The following is a 23691-nucleotide window of genomic DNA, read 5'->3' as shown; positions in this document are numbered from 1 at the left end:
TTTTGATTTAATTTGTTTATTTCAATATTGATGCAATAATTTTGAATATATTAGTTTAGTTTTTGTAAGCACTTTATGGGGGTTAATGGTGTGAAATATATATTTTTATGTGTTATGTTAATGTTGAATTTATACATTTTTATATAGGTGGCTCTTTTAAGTAGCTATTTAAATCATTTGTTTCAAGCATGTGTATTGTTGCACTGATGATGCCAGTAGGCAAAACCGGTACGCTAAACATGGTCTATTGCTGTGCGCCTGTTGTTCTATTTTGCTGCTGTTGGCTGCTTACTAAATTTATTCTTTATTTTGTATTATTATTGTCAGTCTTTCTGTACACGATTACATGATTTGTTATTGGATCTTTGTATTGGTTTCCAGCAGAGTTTTACTTCGAGTGCTGATTCACTGTTGGGGCAGTTGCATACTGGAATCGGAGCAGTGGTTTGGATTCGTGCACCAGCTTTTACTTATATATATATATATATGTACACACACACACACACACACACACACACACACACGTGTGTGTGTGTGTATATATAGATATATATATATATATATATATGTATATATATATGTATATATATATATACACACACACACATACACACACGAGTGAGTGTGTGTATTTGTGTGTATGTATATGTATACACACACACACACACACACACACACACACACACACACATATATATATATATATATATATATATATATATATATATATATATAATATGTGTGTGTGTACACACACACACACACACACACACACACACACACACACACACACACACACATTCAGCTCCTGGAGCAAAGAACAGCTGATAATTCTTCCATACGTTTTTGTTCTGTTTGCATCTGAGCTGCTTGTGAACACCTGTAGAGGAAGGACTTGCCTTTGTTCCACTACTGCACAAATAAACAGGAAGGTGCAAGCCCTGAAATAAACTAGTCCTCTGGCCACCATTAACACAGAATAAGGATTACAGTGTAGGGTGATATTATCATTTTAAAAGGTCAGATACTGACAAAGCCTGCAGTCCCAAGACATGCTTTGCAGAAGTGATAGACAGTAAGAATAATAGGTTGCTAGCTGAAATGGAACAAGCCTTTTTTACATCAATAAATATATGTCCCATGGTGGAAATGGATCTTGTACTAAACGAGTTCTATGTAGTAACATCCCCATATGAAGCCTTGCAGACACAGAGTCAAGTTAGGATTTATAAAGCTTGCCCTGCATGGAAACTAGATATCACTGCCAAGTATCTCTGAACAAAGAGGCAGAGTCCTGTAGTCCTTTACTGAATACTTTGGACACGGTGAAGAGTAAGGGAAAGATCTGTTTTGCAACCTAGAAAGTGAACTGCTTTCATGTGCCTTTAAAGGTCTTTAGAGCAGAAGGACATTAGTTTACCTAAAGAATGGAAACACCCTGTTCAGGACATCTCAGAATCTGGAAAAGCCATCTGCTCAGTGTGAGCATTTGGACATGAGGGTGGAGCACCTTACAGAGTCAGTAGCTAGGGTGAAGAGGCCAGCATGGGGAACAGGGCTACATGGAATCTAACTAGTGGTGGAAGCCATACTCAGTATGACCAGAATGATATTACAAGAACCAACCTGACACCTAACTATATGATTTGGGAGCAGATACTGCACAACCACTGAGAAGGAGGAAAATGCATAAAACAGGCCATTTAGTTAGGTCATTGAAATGACAATGAATCTCTCACTGGGGTGTTCCATTTGTAAACCAAGCAAAAAAAAAAAAAGCAAATGAAATGCATTTAGCATTGGGAAACAAGGCAAACAGAATGCATGCACACTGGTCATTGTGATCTGTGAAAAAAGGGGTATGGTAGGGCACAATAACCATTTGTAAGGTAACAGTATTTTCCTGCTTTGTCACTTTGCTGAGAATTGGATTCCTCCAGTAATGGACTGTCAAAAGGAAACTCTTATTCTCAAAAGACTACTTCCACACAATCACAACTTCACTGCACAACAGGTATGCAGTGCCCCCAACCCGATTTTTGAAGTACCATACTATTCATAGGATCATAACTATAACTAGTACTTGTAGTTAATATAAGGTTGCCTATTGGTGCTTACAAGTTGTCCACTTACTGTTTACATTTTTAAATTTTATACTAATTTAAACAGGCTTTTTCAGGTTGCCATATACTTTTAGGGTAGTATGCCTTTTAACCTACTGTTTGTAGGTGGTTACTTGAATGTATGGTGAACATAACTAGTTAATAATTGTGTGAGCACACTTTTATCCCTTTAGCCTTGATTTGTATAAGTTTTCAAAAGCTTGTACACTTTTTAATGTGCAACTACATGTGATTTATTATGCTTTTTACATACGAGTAATTGTATGTTTTAATTATTGTATTTTATTGTACTGTAGTGGCTTTTTGCTATATTAAGCTTGTTTTTTGTCACTACTGGTTTATAATCACATTGATTGCAGTGACTGAATTTAATTTAATAAATATGTGAAAGAAGGGTCTTAATTGTAAGTACCCGTAGTATTTAAAGAGCGCTGACTTTGTGCTCTTTTTAGCCTCTGAAGAAGCTACCTAGTGAGAGTAGCGAAAACGCTGTTTTGCTTGCTTGTACAAAATTAAATAAAATTGCGTTTAGGTCTTATTTGCGAGCAGGTTTTCTTTCTGATTTGGAATCCTTGTGGCTACGTTGGTGTGTGGACTTAACTAAGTTTGATACTATTCATAGGATCATAGGAGATTACTAGGCTAATGGCCCTGGGGCCCTTACAAGCTTAGCCAAGAGTTTATTCCAAAAAACCTATCACACCTGTCAGTGAGGGACAAGGGTGAAACCCCTGGGCCAAATTTGTGGTTTCCCATCCACTCATCAAGATTGCGTTTGAAGAGGATCGGTGAGGTATTCTGACATGTATGGAAAGTCTGTTCCAGAGACAGGGCAGCCTCTGGGAGACAAACCTATCTCTCCAGCAGGTTTTGTTGATGCCGCATATTAGATTTAGGCCCATCAAGCAGGTAATGCGCTAGGAGTTAGACTTACGGATATGGAGCATCTCCAGCAAGGCAGGGTCCGACATTGTCTTGTAGACGAGACACAGATCACCTCTGAGCAATCTGTATGATACTGAGTAGAGTGATAGTGATGTAAGCCTATCTGTATAGGATAGGTGTTGGAGGTCATGGATTCTCTTTGTGTGGTATTTCTGTGACCTTTCCAGTTTGTGCAGGTGTTTGGAGAGGTACATACCAAATGGGCCATTATACTCTATTATAGGTCCATTATACTCTATTATAGGTCTAATAAGGGAGGAGTACAGAGAGGTAATAACTTCCTTTTTTTCTGGATGCAATCCCTTTACTTATGAGATGAACCAAGTAAAAGGCTTTTCTGACCATGCTGAATGTGAGATTGTTGTCAACCTGAGTACCCAGTCCCTCACCACAGGTTGTATGCTTAGGAGGTTGCCACTGACATGGTAATAGCAGGGGTCATGTTTTTTGCCGGATGGTACGATAATACATTTTTTTGCATTTAACTTAAGGCTGTGAGTTTGGCACCAGTTATTTGTAGCTGAGAGACCTTCTTGCAGTATGCTAACATCAATTGGGGAGTCAATGACAGCACCCGACTTACAGTCGTCCACAAACTTGGCCAGCCACAGGTCCTTTGTCCTTGCCTGGACCTCTGAGAAGTATATGACAAACAGCAGGGGTCCCAGGACAGAGCCCTGGGGAACACCACTAGGAACAGGTCTGCTGTTGGAGGTGGCAGTGCCTATTTTGATCTTGCGGGTCCTATCTGTGAGCCAGTTGGCCACCCATCTGACTAAATAGGGATTGACACCAAGTTGTGTTAGCTTTTTGATGATGCCTGAGTGGGGGATTGTGTCAAAGGCCTTGGTCAGGTCAAGGTAAGTTGTATGTACTGACTTTCCCTCATCCAGGACCTTGGAGACAGTCTCAAAGATGTAAACTAAGTTCAATAGGCAAGATCTGCCCCTGACGAATCCAAATCGAGTGGGGTCGAGTGCCTGAAGACTGCCTATGTCCTTGTTTATGAGATCCATAATAATACGCTCCATGACTGTACAGATCAGACTTGTCAAGCTGATGAGCTGATAGTTTCCCAGAGTCAGTTGTGGCACCACCTTTGTGCAAATGGATGACAATGACAGTTCTCCACTCTGCTGGAATGAAGCCTGTAGTTAGGCTGTGGTTGTATAGGGTGCTCAATGGCGAAGCTAGTTCTTGCTGGAGATGGTGCAGAATACAGCCTGGGATACAATCAGATCCCATAGAAGCTGTGTTCTTCAACTTGGATAGGGCCTTTAACACTTGATCTACCGAGATGTGAGGTGTGGGACAGATATCAGGGATGTCAACTGGGCCTTTGCAGGGTGATAAGGGGGTGAAGTTTGTGTTGAACCTATCAGTCAGAAGGTTGGCTAAGTCATCAAGATCAGTTTAAGTGGTACCATTAAGTACTAGTTTGAAGCAAACTTGGGCTTTGCCATGGAGATTCCTAATGCAACTGAAGACGGACTTGTCATTTCCCTTTCTTTTGGAAGCTATTTCCAACTTATAATTGGCTTTGGAGGTTTTCACTAGTGATCTAATTTGCTTGTTGGGGCAGAGAAAGGAGCTTTTCTGATTTGGAATTTGTCCCTTTTTACCCTTGGACAACAGTTTCTTCTTTTTCTGGTAAAGCCTGTTGATAGAGGATGTCCACCAGACAGGTTTGTGTTTCCTTGAGGAGCATATTTTAGTTCTGTTGGGTATGGCCGAGTCTATGCAGTTGTACAGGTGCTTGTATACTGCACTGACATACTGTTCAGCATAGTTGTCTGCATCATCTGGGGGGGGGCAATGGTGTGAAGCTGTTGATACCCTCCCTTAGGAGGTTGTAGTCAGCTTTTGAGAAGTTTTTAGCCTGGTTATGGCTGGGGAGGGGTTGGGTGGGATAGAAACTTCGAATGAGACAGACTGATGATCTGATCTCACCAGGGAAGAACATACTATGGGAGTGGTGCAGCGGTCACCCATGTTGGCGAGAACCAAGTCAAGTATGTTATCTCCCCTTATGGGAGATAAGACCAGCTGATCTAGTGCATTAGAAATGATGAAGTCAAGGAATCATTGGGTGAGTACTTTAGTGCAGGTATAGTTCACCCAGTCTATGATGGAGTAGTTGAAGTCATTAAGGATCAGGGTGTTAGGGAGTACCTTGATGGAGTCAAGTAGGTCCAGGTAGGAGACGTGGGTGTCCTGAGACATGGAGGGGGGTCTACAGCTGGCTATAACTTGGATGGGTGTTTTGCCAACTGTCAGTTGCACCTGGAGTAATTGCAGTGCATCATGCTGGTAAACCAGTCTGGAGGTGTGCCTGTCCATAATGAAGAGGGAGAGACTCCACCACCCTTAGTTTTTCCAACCTCATTTTGTGGTCAGAAAGTGTGGAATGAGGTATAGCCTGGTAAGGCAGGGGTGCTCTCTGCAGCCCTGAACCAAGTTTCCATGACTGCACAGACATTGGCATCTTCCAGTGTAAGGAGAGCCTCTAGTGAGTGCATTTTCAGATTAAGGCTCCTAGCATTGAGCAACATGACCTTCACATTGCTTTTTGACAGATCTTTTATGTTGGAAGATTTGTCTTTGGGACATGGCCTAAAAAAGGCACAATGGGGGAGGCAAGAGCTTTGGCCAAGATATATTGTGTTGCCAGTTGGATTCAAATGTGCTCATGAAGTACATAAAGTTGAAGTGTCCCCAGCACCAGCAGAAACACCCTAATTTCTAGTATATTTATGCACAACAACTTTGCTCTGAACATAAGCCCTAAACTGACAGTTTCTTGAAATGCCTCTCATCGCAAGGCTAAAGAGTAGTTACACATGCTAATGGACATGGATCCACAAATGGCTTCTCTACCAAGAGGCTGGAGGTGGAGGAGGTGGGGAATTCAACTATAACTTCACTCCACTTACTACACCCCTTGGTCCCTTTTATACCTGACAAGGCCAAATCCCCCAACATTAATATTAACCAAGTCTCAAGTGCTCTGTCTCCAAAAGAAAAAAAATACCTCCAAGAGGCCACACAATACAGCCAGCTGCTTACTTGCAAGCTTAAAGCATCATCCAATGAAACCTCCCCCAAACAGTTTCAATCAAAATCACACTGCATGTATTTGCCTTTCTCCTGAATCTCTGAGCTGGCTTGAAAAAAGGTCTACATGGATCAGTGTTGTATCCCAGACACCACATCTAAATAAATAAGTAAATGCCTTAAGAATGGAGAAACAGGTCTATATTACATAGTCGAAGTTCCGCAACTCTGAACACCTAATGGTTGAACCATTATGTTCGAAGTTACAGAACTTTGGCTATGTAAAAAAAATAAATAAATAAAATAATTACACAACGTACAAAACAATAACTTGTTGTAAGCAGGGGGGCAAGCACCCCTGCACCCCCACACCCCCCACTATGTAAATATACCAACTCTGAGATTGCACCACATTGAAGTGAATGGAAACCACCGCTTACGGAGATTTCCATTCAAACGCTCTAACTTTTACAAATCCGCACATATGGTCTCGACCATATGTGGTTCAAACTTGTAAATGTTTGACTACGTGATAGGAACCGTGGAGAAACACCATACATATTCTCCTCTACAAGGTGGCCCCTCCACTGACTCAGGTAATTATACGTTCATCAGTCTCACCAGCCTTACATGTAAAGCTATAGAACTTTTCAATAGGGATATACTACATCTGCAGTCTGTAAACTCTTTACAGTTTAGTTTTGTCAGGGGTAGACTGTACCTTCGTAATCCTGTTAACTTCTCTGAAAAAAGATCATCAAATCCCTAGATAAAGGGCTTTTTATCCACACTGTTAATCTGAACTTAGCCACAGTATTTGATACCATTCTCCAACCTTGGCATCATAAGCCAGCCCAACTAAACATCAATGCTTTTATACTTCACTGGATTGCTAACTAGAAACAAAGCAGACCACATAATCAGAACAAACAGTATAGTCTTAAAAAAGCAAAATAAAAATAAAACTTACATACTCACCATAACTAGACATCTGTGTTGTCCATTTTCATTCTTCCTCAATGTGTGGGTTATGGATCCAATCCTTGGATCCGAATCAGCCATGTACTACATAATTTGGATGCAACTCTGGAGCTCCTCCCTCTCCCATAATGCTCTAGTCCATTCCCAATATCTCAGATTAAATTTAATACCATAAAGCATTCAGGAAATAACAGAAGAGGAGAACAGAAACTGGAGCAGGGCTCAAAACCGGAACTGCAGGTTCCAACAAAAAATCTATCAGGTCACTTCAGAAAATGACAGGAATGGGGAAGGAGGAGGGGAAGTTGAGGAAGAATGAAATTGGACAACAAAAATGCTTAGTTATGGTGAGTACATAACTTTTATATTTGAGGTTGTTTCATTCTTCTTCAATGTATGGAATAAAGTCCACAACTAAGTAAATCTTGGGTGGCCCTCATGGAAGGATATGTCAGAGAAGTGAGGAACCAAAGGCAGTGGTACTTCTGAAAATTAAGTTCAATTTGTAATGTGTAACAAAGGTATGAGCACTGGACCATGTGACTGCTGCGGAAATATCATCGATGAAATTTCTTGACCAAAAGGCAGATGAAGTGGCCATGGATCTAGTTGAATGGGCATTAGGTGGTCTTAACACAGTAAGGCCTTACTGAGAATAAAGACAGGAAATGCAGTTAGTTATCCATGTGGCTGATGTAACTTTCAACACTGGACAACCCAGTTGACTCAGTGAGAAGGAGATGAATAGGTGGTCTGTTTTTCTGAGTTCTTTTCTTCTGTGTAAGTAGAAACATAATTGTCTATGCACATTCAAAAGATGTAGCAAGTATTCTCCTTCGTTTGAAAATTTTCGAAGGAAGACTGGTAAATGAATGGTTTGATTAATATTAGACTCAGAAGTCACTTTTGGTAGAAAAGAAGGATTGGTTCGTAAGGTAACCATGTCTTTATGAAAAATAGTGTAAGGATCCTTCGATAAAAGAGCCTGGAGTTCAGAAATCCTTTTGGTTGAAGTAATAGCCACTAAAAAGGGTCTATATCATAACTTCGAAGTTGCAAAACCTCGAATGTTATGATATCGAACCCAAAACCTCGAAGACAGAGAACAGCGAAGCCGCGGAACATCGAATTCTTTCCTAGGGAAAGAATTCAGTGGGCCATTTCCGCGGCTTCGCTATTTCCTCCACTGTGGTGTGATCTCGGAGTTGGTATATTTAAGTGGGGGGAGGTGTGGGGACGAAGCCCCCCACATTAGACATAGTTAGTAGTGTCTGTGTGTTTTGTGTTGGAACAGCGATTTTTTTCCCCAGGGAAAAAAAAATCGCTGTTCTCAGCTTTCAGAGTTTTAAGTCAGTTTTTGCTGAAGGTTCAAAGGGTTTTTGAGTCAAACCATGCAGTACTACTGTTAAATCCTGGAGAGGTGATTGATCTCTTACTGAAGGTCTAAGCAAGAAAATGCCTTTTAAAAAGGTCTTGCATAACTTGGAAGCAGCCAAAGAAGACTTTTTGTCCCCTGAATGAAAATTAGATGTTGTTGCTGTTGTTCTTTCGGCTTTTCCCGGTTAGGGGTTGCCACAGCGGAACTCCAGTCTGCTGATTGGCAGTAGATTTTTATAGTGCCAAGGTGCCAGCTCGATGCCCAACCTTCAACAAAGGCATGCCCATTCTACACGTCTTTCGAACGCCACTCGACCGCGGGGAGGACATCCAGACTCCACACAGAAGGTGCTGCACCCGAGAATCGAACAGGAGAACCTCTTGCTGCGAGACAACAACGCTATCGCTGCACCACTGCGGCTTTTAATATGGCTACCAATTGTACTTTGACTGTGGAAAAACTAACACCTTCTTTAAAGAGGAAAGAAAAAAAAGTCTAATACAGCAAAGACAGGGGCAGTCAATGGATCAGTGTTATTCTTCAGAGCCCAAAATTATAGTTTTTTCCATTTACTTTTGTAAATCCTTTTGGTGGGGCCTTTTTGTGACGATAAAAGTATGGTGTGTACTAGAGAATAAAGCCTGGGCTGTCTAGCCATTAATGGAACTGGAGAAAACATGCAGTTAGATTGAGGACTGGGATATTCAGATGTTTCATCCCTGAGGATGTGACAGAAGGTCTGGACTTGGGGCCAGTATCCAAGGAGGATAAAGAAGATGAGACCAAAGTAAGGGGAACCAAACCTGGTGAGGCCAAAAGTGGCAATGAGGATGGCTGAGTTCTTCAACTGACTGGCTATCTTTAAAAATTTTGGAATCAGAGGTACTGAGGGATAGGTGTAAAGGAGACCAGAGGGCCAAACGTGGACTAGTGCATCTCTAGGTAACTCCCCCTCAGGAGGGATCATGGCAAAATATCTGCTACGCTTTTTGTGGGGAGATGCAAAAAGATCGGAGCATGATTGTCCCCAACAGTGGAAAATTTTCTCTGCCATTGACTGAGGCATGAAACTGGACCTGCTGAGTTTGTCCGCCAGTACGCTGTATTTCCACAAAAGGCGCATTGCTGCTAGAAAGCAGTTGGATGAGACTGCCCATTCCCACACATACAGCTTCAGAGGGGGTAAGATTGAGTTCCACCTTGTTTGTGGATGTACCAGACCATAGACATGTTGTCGGTTTGAACCACAATGGTCCCTAGAGGAACAGCATCTTGAAATACCTGTAACATTTATAGACTGCTCTCATCTCCAAGACAATAACATGCAAACTGGTCTTTTGGGGGGACAAAGTGCCTTGGACAGTCCTACCCAAGTAATGCCCCCATCACCCCAGTTGAGAGGCATCTGTGGTCACTGTGGTCAACAGGGGAGATAGAACAAAACATCAACCTAGGTAAATGCCATCTGACTGGATCCACCAGCAAATATGGCATTTACATATCTGAGTATGTTTGACTGGAAAAGACATGGACCATTGAAGAATAGTCCATCGAGCAGCTAAACAACATTAAAGAACATGCATAAAGTAATGTGCTACTATGGACCCTGCCATGGAGCCTAAGGCTTGAAGAATAAGTCTAGCAGGAGGAACAGGATGAAAAAGAGTTTGATGAACCTAAGAAATGAGACTGCATACATAGTGAGAAAGTAAAAAAAATATATATGATTTCTTGTGTTTAGATGGACACCAATAAACTCCAGGCTCTGTACCGGGGTCAGTTTGGATTTGGTAGTATTGACTGTAATGACAAATCTGGAGTAAATAGTCCCCGGACTGTTTTAGATGATTGGGTCAGTGAAAAGCCAGTTGTCTGGATATTGAAACACTTGGAATCCCTATAGTCTCAGGTGAGCTGCTATCACTGCCATATACTTGATAAACACCCTAGGGGCTGTGGTGAGTCCAAAAGGCAGGGCTCTGACTGGTAGTGACTGGCTCCCAGCTGAAAGTGTAAATTTCTCTGGGAGTGCCTGTCTATTTTGACATGACAGCACGCATCCTGAAGATCTTTGGTGTGCATCCAATTGCTCTTGAGTAGAATGAGAAGAATGGATTGAACAGTAACCATTTAGAACTTTGATTTCTTCACAAATTGGTTTAGATTGCTTAGATCCAAAACTGGTCTCAGGTCCCTTATCTTTTTTGGCACTAAAAAGAACCCTGATTAAGTTCCAAATCCTGGTTGGTCTGGTGAGACCTCCCGGATGACTCTTGTCCAGCAGCTTTTGAAGTTCTTGTGCTGCAGCTTCCCTCTGACTGGGTAGAGTGTTGGAGAGCTTCTTTTGTTTGGAATTGGGAATTTGGGAAAAGGGTATGAAAACCACTGGATATTATTCTTAGCAGCCAAGAATCTTTTGTTATAGCAGCCCAGGCTTCTGGGTGCAAGGAGAAGTGTCCTCTGACCCCCAACTCCCCCAGAAGGTGGGCAGTTGGGCAGCCTTTGAGGAGTGCTGAAAGGGTCTACCTGGAAAGGAATCTCAGGAACCCTGACTATGTGGGTCCCATCTGCCCCAAGGATGACATCTTCCATTTGAACTCCCTCCTCTGCCTCTGAAGGACTTGTCTCCACGCTAGTCCAGGGATTTACAGAAAGTACAGTTTTGTACCTACCATAAATGTAGATGTTCGAAGATCCACATTGCTGCAGTCCTTACATATGGGTAGTCCGCTGTCCTCGGTCGGCCCGAATACCAAAGTATTAGGCTGACGTCGGTCAAGGCGCTTAAAACTGACATCAGGACGTCAGGGTACAAAAGCGCATGACCGACGTCATTTCCTCAGTCTTTTCTTGCCCCAGATGTCAGAAGGCCCTAACAAGAAAGGCCAAAGCCAAAAACCAGCAAAACTAACCAACCACCCGTGCACTAACCATATTTACAATATGTACAACACAAACCACACCACCACCTTCAACTACAGAGGGGAAGGAGGGAGGGTATTGGACTGCAGCAATGTGGATCTTGAACATCTACATTTATGGTAGGTACAAAACTGTACTATGTTCTTCATCTCACATTGCTGCAGTCCTTACATATGGGTAGAATCCCAAAGCAGAGGTAAGGGAGGATGGCAAAACTATAAAGCATTAGGAGCTGCCAAAATGCCCTGTAAAATAGCAGTGGCAAATCCAGCCCTAGATTTAGAGTAAAGTGGAAGGTGGTAATGCTTAGAGAAAGTATGCACTGAACTCCAAGTAGCTGCTTCCAAAATATCTTTAGTAGCCACCCCTTAAAAAGCTGTAGAAGTGGCAGTAGCCCTAGTGGAATGAGGCCTAATCCCAGCTGGAATCTCCTTACCATGATGGGAATAACAGAAAGCAATACAAAACCAATCCACTTAGAAATAGTTTGTTTTGAAACAGGTTTGCCCTGAGAACCCAAAGCAAAAGAAACAAACAACTGCTGAGACTGCCTGAACCCTTTAGTTCTGCTCAAATAATATCGCAACTGTCTGTGTATATCCAAAGTGTGCAAAATCCTTTCTCTTTAATTTTGTGATTTTGCATAAAAAGTAGGTAAATGAATAGTTTGGTTTAAAGCCACACTAGAAACCACTTTAGGCATAAAAGAAGGGTTAGTACGCAAAGACACCCTATCCTTGTGGAAAATTAAGAAAGGCTCAACTGCCATAAGGGCCTGTAATTCAGAAACCCTTCTCGCAGAGGTAATGGCCAACAAAAAAGCAGTCTTCCATGATAAATATTTCAACCCTGCAGATGCTGCCGGCTCAAAAGGTTGTAGAGTGAGTTTCTCCAACACAAAATTGAGATCCCAAGCAGGAGTAGGAGCTCTACGTGGGGGTCTTGTATTCTTTGCCCCTCTAAGGAATTGCTTAAACAAAGGCTGAGAAAATAATGGTGGGTCACAGTCATAGTGAGCAGAAATTGCTGCAGCATGAACCTTTATAGAGGAGAAGGACAAACCTTTGTCCAATAACTCAGTAAGGTATTGAAGCGCAATACTTAAATTAGGTTTAGAAACATCAAAGTCCTTTGCTGTACTCCAAAATAAAAATCTCCTCCATTTATCAGCGTAAACTTTCCTTGTACTAGGCCTTCTGGCCTCCAAAATAACATTCAAAACTTGTTGTGGAAGCTGAGACCCTCCAGGGTTTAAAACAGAATATGCCAGGATGTCAGATGTAGAGAATGAAGTTTGACATTGAGTAAATGACTGTTCTCCTGAGACAGCAGGTGAGGAATCAAGGCAAAGGCCATGGAGGCTCCCGTACCAGACTTCTCAGTAATGGGTACCAGTGCTGTCGAGGCCAATCTGGAGCTATTAAAATCATGTTTGGCTTGTCCTGTCTGACCTTCAGGAGTACCTTTGGGAGGAGAGGCAGAGGTGGAAAGGCATACACGTGAAGATTGCTCCAATTGAATGAGAGAGCATCCACTTTCCAAGCTGTGGGATGAAACCTTTTGTGCAAAACTTTGGCAGCTGGTAATTTAGTGGAGAAGCGAACAGATCTATGTCTGGAGTTCCCCATAACACTGTCAATCTCTGAAATACATGAGGATCCAATTTCCACTCGTGGGGATCCAAAATTTGTCTGCTCAACACATCTGCTAAGGAGTTCTGTGCTCCTGGCAGAAACCTTGCCTGAAGATTTAGCTGTAAACTGAGAGCAGTCTCCCACAAAATCATTGCTTGCCTGCATAGAGGATAAGAATGTGTTCCCCCTTGCTTGTTGATGTACCACATGACAGTTGTGTTGTCTGTTTGAATCAACACCTGCCCTGGAAGAAGTAAATCCTTGAAAGCTATCAATGCAAATTGGACTGCTAACATCTCCTTCAAGTTGATATGTAGATGTTGAAGTCTGGCAGGCCACGTGTCTTGTACCCATTTTCCATTTAGATGAGCTCCCCAAGCTTTGTCTGAGGCATCTGTCGTTAAAATCTGACTCGCCTCTGGCGGGTCACAGAGAGTCCCTTGTTTAGGTGACATTCCTGAGCCCACCACAAAAACTCCTTTTGAATGCAAGGTATTATCTGAATGACAGTGTCCAAATCTTGGCAGTGCTGTGTCCATACATTCTTGAGATACCATTGTAGCTTCCTCATATGCAGTTTGGCATTGGGAAGTACCAGAATACAAGATGCCATGAACCCCAAGGCTTGAAGGACTGTCCTTGCAGTCAGCCTGGACTGACGAGACAATTGGTGGAAGTAAAGAGAAAGATTCTTTTGTTTGTCCGGGGTCAAAAGGCCATCTGGGATGCTGTATTCAGTCTCACACCCAGAAAGCACATGTCCTGAGAGGGTACTAGACTGGACTTTATTTCGTTCACAGAATACCCCAGGCATCTTAACACTGCCATCACATACTGTAGATGATGAAGAAGTTCGTCCTTTTCTTGGGCCAGAATCAGGCAATCGTCCAAATAAGGATAGATTTGTATTCCTCTTAGCCTGAAGAAAGCTACCACTGGAGCCAGAACCTTCGTGAACACTCTGGGCGCAGTAGATAAGCCAAAGGGCAATGCAGAGAACTGATAATGTGAAGTCCCAGCCCGAAAACGCAGATACTTCCTGCAACTGGGCCTGACAGGAACATGAAGGTAAGCCTCCTTGAGATCCAGAGTCACCATCCAGTGATCTTTGCCTAGCAGAGGTAAAAGCTGTTGTAACGTCAACATTTTGAACTTGGGAATGTCCAGATATGTGTTGAGGATAGATAAATCCAAAATTGGTCTCCACGTGTTTCCTTTCTTTGGTACTAGAAACATGCGAGAATAAAATCCTAGGCCCACTTCTGGCAGAGGGACCGGTTGTATGGCCCCTATTTGAAGTAGCAGAGAAATTTGTTTGTGAGCCTCTAGTCTTTGCTGAGGAGGAACGTCCGGCATGCCTTTGAAAGGAGGCAAGGTATGGAAATAAAACTTGTAACCCTGGTGTATGATATCCAATACCCATTTGTCCTGGGTAATCAACATCCAATTTTCCTTGAAGAGTGCTAACCTTCCTCCCAAAGGTGCTGCCAGGGAAGAAGGATCTGGCAGCTGAAAAAGTAGGTCATTGGGCCTGTTTACGAAAGGACTGGCCCCTGCCCTCACCCGAAGATTGTGCAGATGAACTCCCTGTTCTAGGCCTGAAAGAACTCTGAGCTCTGCCCCTACCACGTCTAGATCTACCCCTAGACTGAGAATCATAAGAAGGATACATCCACCCCTTAGCAGGCCAATTCCTACTAAACTTCGGAGGCTGAACTTGCAAAAAATCTTTAACAGCCTGCATAGACTTAGCCTTGTCTTCCATTTTCTTCAAGACTGACTCCACAGGTGAACCAAACAACACCTCAGACTGCAAAGGAGCATCCAAAATCCTTGTCTTAACATGGTCAGATAAATTCTGATCCTTCAGCCAGGCATGCCTGCGAAGAACTGAGCCAGTGGCAGCCACCCTAGACAAGGCCTGCACAGCATCAAAACCACACTGTAATGAATGCTTACCCACCTGTTCAGAGACATGCACCAAATCTTGTAATTCTTTACACTCAATGCCTTCCGCCAGAGCATCCACCTTAGACTTCAATTGAGAAAGAAGAAAGTTTTGATATTTCAACATATGAAACTGGCAATTCAAAGCCCTCATAGCTAAGGTAGAAGATGTATAGACCTTCTTTCCCCATCTATCCAAAGCTCTGGCTTCTTTATCTAGAGGAACCGGATTCTTAACAACAGAGGCCTTGACACCCTTAGGTCCCTGACTAATAGTTTCTGGGTCCGCCCTAGGACTCTTATAAAGATATTTATGAGCCACAGGCACCCTGTAATACCTATCCGGTTTAACAGGAGCAGGAGGCAGAGAATCAGGATTAAGTGAAGCCTCTGCAAACACATCTTCCACAACATCCAGAACAGGGGGTATAGCCAAGGGCCTATGCTGGGGTAACAGCAAAAATTCCCTAAGCCTTTTCCGAGAATCAGAGAAGTCCTGACCTTCCCACTTAAAATGTTCCCTCATAGAATGAAGTGTCTCTGAAAAAGAAAAATCCTCTGGAGGAGAAGCAGAAGGAGTGGAATCATCTGCATCAGAATCAGAATAAGGAGAGTACTCCTGCAAGTCTTCAGCTGAAGACTCTGAAACATCCGAAGCCTGCTCAAAACTTCCCAACTCTGGCTCCACCCTAGGCCTCTTATCAGGGCGGGGCAAAGAACCTCTAATCAGAGTAATCAAACCTTCTGCCATTTTAAGCATGTGCTTCTTAGGCACAGACCCTGATGAACTAGGAGAGACACCAACAGAAGCTAAAACTGGCCTGCCTCTGGGATAAGCCTTGGAAACAGAAGGAGAAGGCCTAATCACCCTAGGAAGGGAGGGGAGTACAGTAACTTGAGAAGCCCCTTCAGCCTGACCTGCCTCCGGAGAGACCACCTCCTGCAAAATCAAAGTCTCCCCCTGAGACTCCAGAGAAGTCTCCGTCGGAACCACCGGTTCCACTGAAGCCTCCAAAGAACCGGCGTCCGGAACGGACGACTCATCTTGCTTGGGTTTAACTGCTTTGTCTTTGCGCTTCTTCGCAGAAGCGGGCGCCGGAGAATCCGACGGCATATTATAATTGCACCGCTTCCCAAAGACCAGCCTAGCACAATCTAACCTTCGCTTAATAGTGCGTTTATTGAACCTAGCACAAAAGCGACACCCAACAACGTCGTGCTCAGGCCCCAAACAAGGAATACACAAAGAATGATAATCCCTATGCGGTATCTGTTTCCCACAAGAAATACAGTTATTCACTTTTTCTGACATCCGGTAAAACACTGAGGCAAGAAAAAAACAAAATATTCCCCAACGGGGTACTTAGCCAACTTGGATTCGGTCTGAAACTCCGAATTCGAAAAATTTCAGAACGCCGAACGGCACTTGCAACGCTACTTCTGCATCGGACCATGCGGCAAAAAAGACTGAGGAAATGACGTCGGTCATGCGCTTTTGTACCCTGACGTCCTGATGTCAGTTTTAAGCGCCTTGACCGACGTCAGCCTAATACTTTGGTATTCGGGCCGACCGAGGACAGTGGACTACCCATATGTAAGGACTGCAGCAATGTGAGATGAAGAACATCCACATTTTCTTGTTACTTCTCTGATTCCTTCAAGATCATCATTGAGGGGTAGAAAATCAAAAACCTACGGCAGAGTCTTTCTTTCTTGCTCACTGAGGGAAAGCATTTCTTCCACAGAAGGACCAAACAAGGTTGTTCTATCAAAAGGATCATTGATGAAAGAAGATGTGAAAGGCTCCACAAAGCTGCATAGCTGCATCCAGTATGTTTTCTTATGACAATGCCTAAACCGGCCGCCTGTGAGATACCTTCAGCTGCATGAGACATTAACCTCATGGACGCACTGGAAATAGATAAAAGAGTGGCCAGCTGAGATGATCATCTTTTGAAATCCTCTGCAGAAATGGACTCCGAGAGAGACTTTGATGGATCTTTTGACAAATCTCTATGTAGTGTACCAAGTAAGAGACCTTAGGGCAAAGGTTGCAGAAGAAAATACATGCCTTCCAAATCTGTCCAGTGCCACAGATTCTCTGTAAGGGGGATGCCCAGACAAGCTCTGTTCTGCTAGCTCCTTTTTGGTGGCTGCCACCACATTCAATGCATTGGCAGGCACTCCTTTGGTTCAACAAGGTTTGTCCTTTGGAGGGACTAAAATCTTGGCTGGATGGCATGGAATAGGTTCAAGCAAATCCGGTTCCTTCCATGCCCGGTGAGTGACTAGGTCGATAAGTTCATCAACCGAGAGAGTCACCCAATATGTAGATAGGCCAGCAACCAAAAGCCTGCAGAAATGCTGACTTGTCAGGAGAAGGATTATCAATGGATCAACCACCTTTCTGCATAAGGATCTCTAAAATGTCTCCAAATGAGACATCACCAGGTGGTGATCTCGGGGATCCTTCCCCTTCCTCGAAGTCAATATCTTCAGTGAGAGGTTCCAAACAGGAATCTATATGTCTCCTTCTGCACCTTTTCATCCAATGGAAATAGTCAGAGGGATTTTCTGGGGAGATGTCCAAAGAGAGAGGTAGTTCTTCCATGGGAACCATTGGAAGCTAGATGGAACTGGCTGTCCCTGTGGAGTAGGTCTAATGGGATTATAGCTAGGAACCATACAGGGAAAAGGGGTAGAATCTAAAGACGGATGAGAAATCATATCCCTAGAACAAGATAAGACCCTTTCCACAACTCTGAAGGCCAAGTGACCCAGAGAAGCTGTGGCCAGATGCACTGGAGCCAAATGTTCCAGCACAGGCAGATCATGACTGATCTGATCTGTGCTTCAAGGAGGGAACTGAACCCAAGCTAACTCCAAGGCTCCAGCGGGCAGGGATAGATCCAACATAATCTGAGCAGACTCCAGCCCCATGGATCTGACACTGATGCTTTGGATCTGGGACTTGTCCTGATCTGAAGACATAGCAGCAGAACTGGTCAGGGACACTGCCCAAGCTGAAGAAGTAATTAACTTCAAATCTGACACTGGAACTCTCAGAACTGTCAGATCCTGGGGCACTGAAACTGAAGAATGGATTGGAGGAGGAGATAAAACTGTATGGGCAGTGGCAGGAACACTCAATGATCGTATGGGAAAAGGAGATTATATAACCCCCTTCTGGATTTAAGCTCTGAGAAAATTTTGCATCATCCTATCCATATCCACTACAGAAAGACTCCTACAGGATCTGATGGATGATGTAGTGGACTGAGGTCTGGAATCCTTCTTTGGTGTTTGCATAAATGGAGAGTGGAGCTGGGGGGAGATGGAATCCACCACAAACTTGGGTGAGCAAGTCCTCAGTGTGAGTGATGTGATAGGCATGGGATCTGATGATTTCAGATCCATAATCCTGGTAGGGCTGGATGATATGACAATAGGATCTGAAGTCTTAAAGATCCGAAAGCTTAGTGTCCATAGTTTGTCTTTTCAATCTGACAAACTCGGATATGACGATTTATGAATTTTCTGTGGTGGCTCCAAGGAAGTTTTTGAAGATTTCAGAGGTGAATGTTTCCTGTGCTCCAAAGGAACTTTTGAAGATTTACTGGGGGGTTTGAGTCCCTGAGGAGGATGAAGATGAAGGTTGAAGCAATCCCTTACAGGACAAACCTTTTATGCCTGTCAGCTATGGCTCTAGAACTGAACCTTGTACAAATAGCGCAGTTTGTATTTAAGTGAGCCGCTCCTAAGCAATAAACGCACTCCCTGTGAGCAGCCAAGTGAGAGATTTCATGCCCACAGGAAGTGCATTTCCTAAAACCTGTCGGCTTATTAGTCGTGACAGAACAACCCACAGAGAATGTCCACAATATATAGGACAAAGAAAGGATTTCTTTTTTTTTTTTTTTACGATCAATGATAATACAGAACAAAAAAAAAAAAAAAAAAAAAAAGAAGAGTACCAACAACGGTACTTACAGAAGACTATTATAAAAACAGAAGGCCTGACACACAAAACAGAGACACTAAGAGGGAGGTTTAAAAATATATCAAGTACAACAAAATAATAAAAATGGAAGAAAATGTGCCTAAATGGAATTAGATTAAAGCACTCACAGCTACATATACTGTAAATAAATGCTCGAGAGAGAATCCCATGTCTGTGCGTGAAGGCGGTAAACATGATTGGACGTATTGGGTACGGACTAGGGCATTATGAGCAAAGGAACAAGCTACAGAGTTGGATCCTAAGTCTGAAGCATGCGGCAGAGTCAGATACAAGGATCGGATCTATAACCCATATGTTGAGGAAGAATAAAAAGGACATCAGATCTAGTAGTATTCCTCAAGGTTCTACCCTAGGCCGCTCCTCTTTTCAATTTATTTCTCACAAGTAAGTGCAAAGGCCAATAACCTTTGGCTAACTAAATCTGGAGAGGAATGCAAGCTAGGAGTCATCTTAAACTTCCCCTCAAATGCACTAACAGTTCAAAAAGGCATAGATCAATCACACTAATAACTGGTGCTTTTTTCGTGATTTTACCCTAACTGTAAATGAATGTATGACAGCTATTCTTGGCAAAACTATTGCGTCAGCAAAATGCCTCAAAAATGAAATTCACCTTAAAGGGACAATCCCAAAGTATAAAATACTGACCACAAGAAACTTGGCCTGATACCTCTCAGCTGTCACCACCCACTTACCATGTCATCATCAACCCTACTCCTGGTTTCAATTTACTTTATGCAGCCCTGTTTTCATTTTTCTCTGGTGACCACAATTAACAATATTCAGTTCTTGTCAAAGTTTTCAGTCCCAGATCACTGAGAAACAATAAAGTTAATACACATTTGTGTGTATTTGTGGTGGGTGTGTTTAGGGAACACTCTCAGTGTTTACTTTTTTAGAACGCATCAAAAAAGCTTATCTTAACTGAGCAACTCTATTTCCTTTATTTATTCTGCATAGTGTAACTGCAAGTAGTCTAGTCAAAATAGTACAGTTTAGTGAATTTATACTCAAAGTAATATGCTGGCTTGCCAAAAGGCAACAAACAACGTAACTGGAAAAATAAAAAATTGGTAATATCACAAACCACAGAGCAAATACGAGTCACTGTTTATGAAAAATTCACACAAAATCAAACGAGTGAGCGCTTTCGTCCTGTCATACAATAGGCTTCATCAGAGTCATTTGAAACGAGCTTAAACTGTTCTTTTATAATAAATTCATACAAGGCAACCAATCACATCCCTTATGCCTAATTTAAAATAAACTAGGCAATGCCTTTAAAATGATACATGCCTAAATAGCACTTAAATCACCAAAGTTGTGAAACCATTAAATATTATACATTATTGTTTATAAATAAGTGTTAAACAGCCCAAACAATGTTGTAGTTTAAATAAGTGAATTGTTTTTTGAAAAACAACCCAACTCCTTCTTTTTAAATGGCTATATTTTACATTGTAAAACACAATAAACACACCCTCATGCACCTATTTGAATAGTGTGAAATTATTCATTTACCTATATATTTTTTGCTGTTTGTTTTAAGATTGGGGCCAAACAAACGTTTTCATTAAGATCTGGTGGGGTGGTAGAATTCAATTGAAGCTGCCATTTCATTTCCCTAGCTTCCACCTCTACTTTGCCATCACCACCCCTCTCATTAGGAAAGAGGCTGTCTATAACAAAAAAGATAAATCTTTTAAAGTTAGCACACTTAATGGTATGGAGAAACAACGCATTGTGTACATATTTCTTCTTAATTGCCCTAAGATATTCACCTATTCTGTCTCTAAGCCTGCAGATAGTTTTCCCAACATAAAATCCTGGGCAAGATGTACAAGTTGCCAGATACACTATCATAGTTGAATTGCAGTTACATCTCCCTGGGCATTTACAGGACTAACTGTAACTGTTGACTGAGACGTAGGGCCCATCATTAATAAACTTGCAATATTTGAAAGCACCACATTTTGACATAACTGATCTATAAACTCTCTTGTTATTTTGGCAGGTGTGTCCTTCTAATATATTTTTGATATTCCTTCCTCTGCTGTACACAATGTGGGGTCCCATACCCAGTTTATGCTTTGTTTCTTGCTCAAGACAGACATCCCAACACCTCTTGAGAATAAAAAAAAGGTTGGTTGTCTGGCCATTATAGCGTAATATAATGGCTATTTGAGTTGACGTCTTGTCTTCCGCTGCTGCTGTTTTCATTAATACTGATGTTTTACTCAGTCAAGGCAAAGACATGAAATAACAACTGACACTATTTTAAGGAAAGATAAATTACGTAACTCTTACACAACCTGCACAGTTTTCCTGTTTTGTGGTAAGATGATGAAATGGCAGAAAGTATCCAAATATGCATTCAGCAACTTCTACTTTCTGTGACGGGCTGTCACTATAATATAGCAGCTTTAACTGAGTTACTAACCTGTGCTATAAACACATTTGATAACACTTGTGCACAAACTGTATCCACAGACAAGGGGGGTGCTTAGTGCTTTTTTTTTTTCATTGAAACTCATATCAGTAAGGCCAGGGATCAAGTCTTCATTTTGTTTTGTGATTTCAGTTTGATATGATGCAATGAAGGCTTAGCAATAACTCCAACAGCCAAGTTAACTGAAGTGCGCACATCCATGCCCCATGGGCCTATAAACCTACTTTCTGTATAAGGTACATAAGTGTAGTTGTCTTTCCATGTTCTTTAGGTATAACAAAATTTAATGAGAGAAGACAATACGCAACAGACAGAGAAAAGGTACCATAACAGTGGAAACAGAAAATGCAGCCAAATGGAGAAATTGGTTTCCAAATAAAAACTAACTTTATTCCTTTATTCATAAGCACTTTTGTCTTATACATACAAGACTTATTCAGATAACTAGTAAAAGCAAGATAGGGTATTTAAAAACCTGGAAAAATCACAAGACCTTTTCTGCCAAAAATCTTAAAGCCACAGTCATAAAAGACCAATAAATATAATACAAAATATAAATAATTATAAACATAAAATAAAATCAAACACTGAAGATAATGAATGTAAAACAACAAGGACTAAACATTATAAATATCATTCATCTATTATAAGCTCTTAATTTTAGCAATGGAGAAAAAGAAATGGTCCCATTAATGTCAGGAAGACAACCAGCATTCAAACAGAGCTGCTGAGCAAGTTCTCTCTTTTCAAGTTTTAAACCCCAGTGACCACCCATAATATTTGGAATCACTTGTTCATAGGTAGGTACTAAGCTATCGGCCCGAGGGCCTACGTAAGCCTAGCCAACAAGGTTCCATGGCTTACGCCACCCAAGAAAGTTATTTACCTGTGCCACTGTCGAGCAGACACAGAAATGATCCCCGGGGTGTATTTCCTATTTCCCAACCACTCATCAAGATTTTTCTTGAAGAGTGTTAATGAAGAACTTTGCTTGACATAGATAAGTAGCCTGTTCCACAGTATGGGAAGTCTCTGGGACAGGAATCTATCCCTCCAGCATGTCTTGTTTATTGTGGTGACAAGGTTTAGGTCCCTAGAGTGTGTAGCTTGGAGGGATTGGGATTTCGTTCAACTATAAAAAACTTAAATGAGTGGTCCAGATATAATTTTACATGCTTGGCAAGGGCATTAATAGTGTTGACATTTTTAATATCATGGAGATGTTCATACATTCTTTCCTTAATGGTCTATCTGTCTTCCCTACGTAAAAATGCAAACATGACTGACAAGTAGCAATATAAAGTACTTTCTTAGAAAGACAGTTAAAGTTACCAAATATATTAAATTTAATTGTTGAAAATGTTTCTGAATTTACTGGTGCCCGACTCCAAAAAGACTTAAAACTCAAACATTTTTTATATACCACAATTGTACAGTCCCCCAATTTTTTTAAACTCTCCAAATTCACCATCAGCACACACCAGTTCTTACAAAGGATAGATCTAATAGAATCACTATCTTAACTAAAAGTACTGGTGAAACTGTTGCCAAAATTGAACTTTAACATAGGTCCCGGTCCTAAGACCTGAACATCAGAGCCATCCATAGCAGAGCCCTCTCTCCTCAAAATGGGAGTCAAACGCTGAGTCAGCGATGTTTGTGTTTTTACATAGAGAAGACAGAAAGACCACTTATGGATCGAAGTATGAACATCTCCGTGATACTAAAAATGCCAACACTATTAATGCTCTACCCAAGTATGCGAAATTATATCTGAGACTACTCATTTAAGTTATTTTTTTATAGATGAACAAGTGATTCCAAGTATTAGGGGTGGCCCCTGAGTTTTAAAACTTGAAAAGAGAGAACTTGCTTAGTAGCTCCATTTGAATGCTGGTTGTCTTCCTAGCATTAATTGGTATACTTTTTTGTATAATTTCTTGTACAAGTTTTGTATAATTTTTTGTACAAGTTTTGTATACTCTCTGTATGTGGAGCTTTTCTCCCCGAGCCTCCGCTGAAAATGGGTCTTATCCCAGTCAGACCTTCCCGGTAAACAAATGGAAAACAAAATAAAATTAATTAATTAACGGGACCATTTCTATTTCTCCATTGCTAAAATTAACGGCTTATAATAGAGGAGTGATCATGCTTAGCCCTTGTTGTTTTACATTCATTATCTTCAGTGTTTGATTTTATTTTATATTTATGATTATGTATATTTTGTATTATATTTA

At 41.7% G+C, this 23691-nt stretch overlaps 1 protein-coding gene across 1 annotated transcript in view; it reads right to left on the bottom strand.

Moving 5' to 3' along the window:
• Window positions 1–23691, bottom strand: part of PCCA (propionyl-CoA carboxylase subunit alpha) — a 4227722-nt gene that overhangs the window by 3773506 nt on the left and 430525 nt on the right. The window lies entirely within an intron of this gene.

Source organism: Protopterus annectens, chromosome 5.part0 (assembly GCF_019279795.1).
Source record: "Protopterus annectens isolate FY-2018-M chromosome 5.part0, PAN1.0, whole genome shotgun sequence".
Taxonomy (NCBI): Eukaryota; Metazoa; Chordata; order Ceratodontiformes; family Protopteridae; genus Protopterus; species Protopterus annectens.
The sequence above is the reverse complement of the archived record's forward strand: the minus strand, read 5'-3'. Positions and strand labels throughout refer to the sequence as shown.